Consider the following 8,282-nt stretch of genomic DNA (forward strand, 5'->3'; position numbering starts at 1 on the left):
TTAGTGTGAGAGAGGAACTAAAAAAAAAAAGTCTAAGTTCTCAGAAATGACATTCTGTAATTGCCCATGCTTCTTTAAGTTCTGTTCTTATTTCAGAAAAATGCTGGATGTCTTTGTTATTTGGGTGTATGGGCTGTTTGGAGACAGCACAATTTTCATGTGAAGAACCCATGTGGGTGGTTGTATGTTAAAAGTCATGGCCACAGGGAGGAGAGTCCTTGGCTTGCTTGGGCAAGTGGCTTGGCTTGGTGGAAGCCATGGCTTGGAACACAAAGAGTGCTCCTGCGGGAGATTAGATGCATGGCTCTTTAGAGGAAGACCTGCTCCACTGCTCCAGCAAGGCAGATCCTGATAAGAAGAGGCAGTTCATGGCTTTAAGGCATTTATTGTAGAAAAGCAGAGAGAGGGAAAGAGTAGAGAAGTAGAGGTCAGCCATGGCCATGTGGAAAGAGGGGAGAAAGGAATGTGGGGTGGGGTAGCAAGAGGGCAAAAGTAAGAGAGTAAGAGTGTAAGAGAGGAAGGAGGGGGCAAACAGCCTCTTTTATAGTGGGCCAGGCCTACCTGGCTGTTGCCAATTAACTGTGGGGAGGAGCACACCTCGCTGTTGCCAGGTAACTGTGGGGGTGGAGTCCAGACAGAATACCAGGAGCTTGGGGCATTGCTGTACATGACTGGTGGCCACAGAATTATGGAGCTGGGGCCTTGTGTCAAGAGCCTGGTGTCTGGGAGTGTGGCAAATGGGCCTTCTGTCCCTTGCAGAATTATCTGCTGGGTCTCTGGGGTTTAAACCTAGCTCAGCCAGAAGATAGGTTGCCTTTCACGGTTCCACAGATGGTCATGTTGACAGTAAGCTTGCTCCAAATTGTTCCTGGGGGTTATTAGTTCATGCTGAGCACCTCCATAGTTTTTAAAAGCCCTTGTGAGGTCACAAGTTGTGAGCCCCCTATGTACAAGGGGAAAAGCATGGCCTGGGTGTTCTGTTTTGTTGGAGAGCAGAGTGTAACTTAGCAAAGCATTGGCGACTGCCTGGGTCCAGGCCTCAGCTCTGCTGCTGCACAGCTATGTGATCTTGGTGAGTTACTTTCTCTGCTTCAGTTTGTTCGTTATTGTAATAGACATGTATACTACTAAGCCCCTAAAGAGAGTTACTGTGAAGATTAAACGAGTTTAATATGCATAAGTTCTTTAAAATAGCATTGTGTGTTAGCAATCATTTATTATTACTGTTGTTGTTAGCAATCATTTATTGTTATTGTTGTTGTTTTACCAAAGAAGTATTGTGTGAATCCTATAATTTACACATTTTTAGATCATTTGAGATTTTTTTTTCTCATTAAAAGAAAAATACCTGTTGTGGATAGCCCTGGGGCTAATTATATTTGATGTTAATTCTGTTTTCCTGTGAGGGGTTGTGAACAAAGAATGAGTCAGCACTCAGGTGATTTCCTTTAAACCTGCTTCCACCTTAATTTGTAAAATAAAGGAGAGCTGATGATTGGGCAGATAAAAGGAAAGGTGGAGCAGAAGGTGGGAGGGAGAAGAAGGAGAAAATAGAAGAGGGAGAGGATACAGAGGAGGAGGAAGAAGAAGAAAAGCAGAGCAGAAGCACATGGCCTGGAGAAACTGCAAGTTCTAAGGGGGTCTCATAGATGTGGAAGACGGTAGTGTAGTGGTAGATCTGCCCAATCTAGGTGCACAACATGTAATCATATTAACTATGTTATGTTTTCATTGCTGGGACATATTTGGGAGGAGATTCACTGCAACAAATACCAATATGGGCTGCAGAGATGGCTCAGCAGTTAAGAACACTTGCTGCTCTTGCAAAGGTCCTGGATTTAGATGCCAGCAAACCTGTCACAGCCATTTATAACTCCATTCCAGTGGATATGATACCCCTCTTCCAGCCTTCTTGGTCACTGCATATACATTCTACACATACATACATGCAAATAAATACTAATACACATAAAAATAGGACTAAATAAATCTTTAATTAAAAAGTTACTAATATTAAAACACAGATTTGAGCCATATGCAAATCTAAATAACTGAGAAATTTTGATAACTGTAAACCCTTTTTACCAATGAAAGAAAACTTGAGACTTGTGATTCATGTAATTTATGTCAAATAGCCCAAAGAGTTGTTTGTGAGCTTTGAAACCTGGGGCTGAGAACATAGCAGAACAGGCCAGGACATGCCCGGGCAGGCCCATCGTTAAAGACATTCCTGAGGCTGCTTGGCCATAAAGATAAAGAGAATGACATGTCCGGACTGGCCTGGTGCCTCCCTATCTCCTGCCCTTCTGACCTAAGTTAAATGTTATCTGGATGTACAGTCTGCTGATGTTCAAATGGACCAATCATGTGAAACCACGCCAATTCTTCCCTGCTGATGTTTAAATGAACCAATCATGTGAAACCTCGCCAATTCCTACCCCAGCCCCAGCCCCTTTTCTATAAAAACCCCTAGCTTCCAAGTCTCGTGGTCGAATCCACTGTCTCCTTCGTGAGATATGTTTCAACTCGGAGCTCCGCCATTAAACTACCTCATGTTTTTACATCAAGCCGGTCTGTTTGTTCGTGATTCTTGGGTGCACGCTGAATCAGGAACAGAGTGGGGGTTTCCCCTCCACTTAAAATATAAAACATGTTTGTGACTTCAGAAAGTTCTCCCATCTCTCTGTTTATCAACCCACACGGGTAATCATTCTGATTTCTATTTACCTAGAATACCTTAACCTATTGTATAGCATCATATCAAGGAGCTCATGCAGGGTACAAGCTTTTACTCCAGGTCTTTTATCGAAATAGTTGTGACTTCATTGCATGTGAGTAAAGTACCACTTTAACAGTCTATCAGACAAAGGGAGGAACAAATGTTTCTCCTTAGAGTATTTTTGTTTCTTCCAACAGTTATGACTTTCAAAGGCATCCAAAGGTGGTGTGCTGGCCTCTGTGGTGGTTTGAAGTAAAATGGCCCCCATAGGCTCATAGGGAGTGACACTATTAGGAGGTATGACCTTGTTGGAGTAGGTGTGTCCTCACTGGAGGAAGTGTATCTCTAGGGATGAGCTTTGAGGTTTCAGATTCTCAAGCCAGGCCCACTGTGGCATTCATTGTCTCTTCCTGCTATCTGTGGGTCCAGATGTAGAATTCTCAGTTCCTTCTCCAGCACCATGTCTGCCATTAACAACATGTCTGCCATGATGATAATGGACTATAAGAGTTGCCTTGGCCATGGTGTCTCTTTACATCAACAAAAACCCTAAGATAGCCTTTGTGACTTTCTTTCTAGAATTTTTGACAGACTCAACTTCATATTATGAAATAAACAAATAAAACCCATCCTCAGAGACACACTTTGGCATAGAAGGAGTGTGAGGTAAAATTAGCATATGTGCTTGCTAGTTTTATCAACTTGACACAAACTATAGTCATCCGACAGGAGGAATCTCAACTAAGAAAATGCTTCCATATGATGAAGCTATAGGTAAGTCTATTGAGGTATTTTCTTTCTTTCTTTTTTTTTTTTTGGTTTTTCGAGACAGGGTTTCTCTGTATAGCCCTGGCTGTCCTGGAGCTCATTTTGTAGACCAGGCTGGCCTCGAACTCAGAAATCTGCCTGCCTCTGCCTCCCGAGTGCTGGGATTAAAGGCGTGTGCCACCACGCCCGGCTGAGGTATTTTCTTAATTACTAATTAATAAATGAGGGTCCAGCCCATTGTGGGTGGTACCACTCCTGGGCTGGTAGTCCTGGGTTTTATAAGAAAGCAGGCTGAGCAAGGCACGAGGAGCAAGGCTTCATAGAATCTGCACCAGCTCTTCCCTCCAGATTCCTGCCATAACTATTTTTGATGATTAACTCTTTTATAGACCTGAGAGTGAAATAAACCTTCTCTTCTCCAAGTTGCTTTTGGCCATGGTGTTTCCTCATATCAGTAGAAACCCTAAGATAGCAGATAAAATAAATTAGAGCTGAAATCCCTCTTCACTAACACCAAGGTGTTTAATGGAGACAGGTCAGAAAAAAAAATCCACTTTGCAGATGATGAGTTGTTGAGGTCTGCCCCCAACAGCATAGCTGTAGCCATTTTGTCCCATGCCTGCAGCTATTTCATATTGTTGCTGTAATATACCTGTTAATCACTGACACAGAAAAATAACTTAACTCAGAGCAGAGTCATGATGACCTCATGCCCTGTTAAGTTCTGTATGAGGTTTGTTAATATTATGAAATTCCACAAAGCTTTACATAGGACCCATCAAGTTAAAGGTCAATATGAACTGTTATGTCTAAAATGGCTTGAGTCAGAGCTGACCACTGGGCAGCACTTCCTGCACCTGAATATGAGCTTATTGTGGTTTTTGTGTTTTTTCCTTTATATGCCTGCTCTGAAAATAGACTGGTACCACAAAATTGGGCTCCTGAGTCCTTTTTGTGGTCCTGATTGATAATAAACTATTCTTGCTTAACTGAGATCAGTGTTTATATGGTTTGTGTGATGATTCCTGAACTCTAACAGTGCAAAGGTCCCAGTTTCCCTGCATAGATGCCATTGAATATAGAGGAATTTTAATCCAGCAACATGGCTACTCTGGCAAGGGATCACATCTAAAGACCTTTTAGGTATAAATGATCTAGCTGGAATGCAGACACACTCTTGGTACACACCTTTAATCCTTAACAGTGAAGGTAGGATTAGTTTGTAGAAGGAAGCAGCCATGTTTGAAAGTGACATCTAATTGAGGGGCAGACAAAGTGACAAATCAGAGAAAGATTTGATGGAATGAGTCAGAGATAGGATACACCCAACTCTCACAAGAACCACACAGGAAAGAGAGGGTACTTAAGAGGACTGCAGGGAGGAAAAGGTGGTATGAGTGGCAGTTTTACCAGGACAGTTTTACAGAAACAGGTTTCGAGAGAACAAGCTAGAAACAGGTGAAGACAGAATGAGGCAGAGAATGAGAAGGAGCCAGAGAATTAGAATATATTCTAATATTGGAATCAGGATATATTGCCAAAGTTAGTATGAGGCCAGGCAGAGCAATTCACTGAGAAGCTACTTTGAATCAGTAAGCTTGGAGAGAATTTTGGGCCAGAACACCTTAGTTGAACCAGCCGGAGAGAGTTCAGAAAGAGTGAGTTTATTCAGCAGTAAGTCTCAGAGGCTGAAACAGTTTAGGCTTAAATTAGCAGACAGAGGCTGGAAGTTGAAGCCTGCAAGATCTGGTTTGCAGAAGATTAGATTTTATGGAGGCTAAAAGCCTCTAGACCTAGGGATAGTTAGAACAGAGAAACACTTTGGGCTCAGCTCAAGCCATGAATTCACACAGCTTGGGTGTGGGTCTCATCTCATCCCTTCATCTGAGGGAATAAAAGTGACATTTATAATTGATATTCTAATTTTCCTCTCAGTTCTGGCCCTCTTCCTTCCTCAGAAGTGCCCTCTTTCTTAATGAAATGTTTCTTTATCTGCCAACATGTGTGTGCCAGTTTCTTGTTCTGTGACTCAAGATCATGCAGAGCCCAGCTGGTGCCCACTGGATTCTATCATCCCTCCTGCAACACCAGGCCTGTAGGTCTGTGATTCTGAAGTTCTGTTTGGAACTGATCAAACCTTCCCCTGTGAACATGGTGGTGAGCACCTGTAATGTGTGGGCTCAGCAAGAAGACAGTTGCAAATCTGATCAGTGATCAGTCTGGTGGCCACATAAGAAATGGCACTTTCACCTCAAGAGAGAGAAGAGACAGTTAACTCTGGAGTCAAGTATGCATGACCATGGCCTGGGAACACAGATTTAAGTTACCCAGAATCCCATATTTTCAATGTGGTAATAGTTTCCTGCTATAGTTTTATAGTAATGGAACAAAGAAAGTCATAACTCAAAACTTTTCAAATACATGGGTGGGGGCAGTAGGCAGGTAGTGTAAGAAAAGCTGGGAAATCTCTGCTATCAGCTGCAGATGCTATCTGATAATATGTTTAGCTTTTGGGTTAGAGGAAGCTAGTGATCTGCTAAGTTAAGTGCCAAGAACCAGCCATGGCTTGGTTGGGGGTCCTGAGAAACGGGGTGTTTGGGAGTGGCGAAAAGAAGGACTTGAAGTCAAATCATGCATACCATCTGACAGCCTGTAGTCTGCTTGAGATGGATTCCTAGACAGCTCTCTGGAGATACCTTTTGGCCCTGTACTCTGCCCAAGACAGCTTTCTGCTAGAGTTTTCTCATGCTAGAAAAATTCTAAAAGCTTTCTGGATAGTGTAAGACCCTGACCCTCGGTCAGTGGTACTTACATCGAGAAGCCCCGAGTGAGACATGAGATGCAGATCAATGCAAAAGCAAGAGGTTTATTTTCTAGCACGTTGGGGGTTCAACCTTCAATGAGTCCCTCAAGGTGAGTGACTAAAAGGCGACCCCAAGTGGTTATTACAAGAAGTTTTTATACTCTTTAGGGGCACAGGTTACATTAGCAAGGTTACAATTCAAACTTATTGGCTAAGCATATTGACCTTTAAATCTATTGGCTAGCAATTGTGACATGCATTTGAACTCTACCTGGGACTTTCCAGAGGGTCAGGTGACTATCAGTCAGCACATTCTGAGAATTTTTCTTAAGAATATTCCTGCAGGTGGAGAATGGAATTTAGCCTAGCCTTGACCCCAGGCTGGAGGGGAGAAGCTGTAAGGAGGGTGTAGGACTGGAAAAAGCCTGTACGGTTCCTCAAGAGCTCATGAACTTTTCAACCAAAGTTAGAAAAGCGGCTATAGGGGCTAGTGAGATGGCTCAGTGGGTAAGAGCACTGATTGCTCTTCTGAAGGTCTTGAGTTCATATCCCAGCAACCACATGGTGGCTCACAACCATCCATAGGAGATCTGATGCCCTCTTCTGGTGTGTCTGAGGACACTCACAGTGTTCTTACATATAATAATAAATCTTTGAGCTGGAGTGAGTGGGGTTGACCAGAGTGAGCAGAGGTCCTAAAATTCAATTCCCAACAACCACATGAAGGCTCACAACCATCTGTACAGCTACAGTGTACTCACATACATAAAATAAATAAATACATTTTTAAAAAAGAAAGAAAAGCAGCTATAAAAAATTCTTGGAGGGGCTGCAGAGATGGCTGAGCAGTTAAGAGCACAGTTAAGGTCCTGAGTTCAATTCCCAGCAACCACATTTGTAATGGAACCTGATACCCTCTTCTGGTGTGTCTGAAAGACCTCCGAAGGGAGACCCTCACTCAAGACTCGGGATAATAGCAGACCTCCAAGAACTCAATCTTGACCAAACTTGATGTAAACCACACGAGGCTTTATTCTGGGAAAGCCAGAGTTCTGGGGACAACCTGTATCCCACGTAGAGGAGTCGACCCCGAGGGGGAAGGGGTCCCAGTTTTTATAGGTTCTTAAGGGGGAAAGGAGAAGGAGGGAGTAGGGGATTTCCAGATCTAAACAATGTCTATTCAAAAATGATTGATTTCTCAAGAAATGGGTATGGGAGGGAAACAAGGAAAGAGTCTAATGAAGGTGTAGTAAGTCAGGTTTGGCCCCGACTGTGGTTGCTGGGGAGATTTTCTGACTCTATCCCAGCAACCAATATCACAAACACCTGGCAATGGCCTTCATCAGTGGGCACACACCTGGGTTCAAGGAACAGTCAGAACATTGGCAGACACACGGGTTCAAGGAGCAGCCAGAGCATTGTGTACCTCTATTTTTCTAAGCCAGCGAAACTACTTCTACTAACAATGAAATGCATTTTGCCAATTTCAGGGCTTCTGTGACCTTTTACATTCTGTCAGGATCTTTCATGTCTGAAGACAGCAACAGAGTACTCATATATATAAAATAAATAAATAAAATAAAAAGTATTAAAACAATTCTTGGACTTTGTATAAAAAATTCTAAGTAATTCTTGGGATTTCCAACTAAAGTCAGAACTCCTGTTAAAAAAATTCTAAAAGAGTTGTGTTTGCTCTCCAGATATCTCCAGAAAAAAATTCTAAAAAATCAAACAAAAATTCTCTCTCTCTCTCTCTCTCTCTCTCTCTCTCTTTCTCTCTCTTTCTCTCTCTCTCCCTCCCTCCCCCTCCCTCTCCCCTAGCTCATCTCATGAAGACCAAAACCCCAGTCTTATTTACATATCAATTCAATCATTTACTTCAGGTTCCCTCTTGACCATCCCATGAATTAGCATTCCATGAGTTTAGCCCCTTGATTCTTAGAAGACAGCAAGTTAACTTTTTTTTTTTTTAACATGGCAAATGAATTCAGA

General features: G+C 42.6%; 1 non-coding gene across 1 annotated transcript; it reads right to left on the bottom strand.

Moving 5' to 3' along the window:
• Positions 1–7,922: 7,922 nt before the first annotated feature.
• LOC147001663 (U7 small nuclear RNA) lies at positions 7,923–7,984 on the bottom strand. The gene has a single exon (XR_015044771.1). It is a non-coding gene; the product is annotated as a U7 small nuclear RNA (small nuclear RNA).
• Positions 7,985–8,282: the final 298 nt, after the last annotated feature.

The sequence above is a fragment of the Mus caroli genome, unplaced genomic scaffold, assembly GCF_978045245.1.
Source record: "Mus caroli unplaced genomic scaffold, Mus_caroli_1 scaffold_12, whole genome shotgun sequence".
Taxonomy (NCBI): Eukaryota; Metazoa; Chordata; class Mammalia; order Rodentia; family Muridae; genus Mus; species Mus caroli.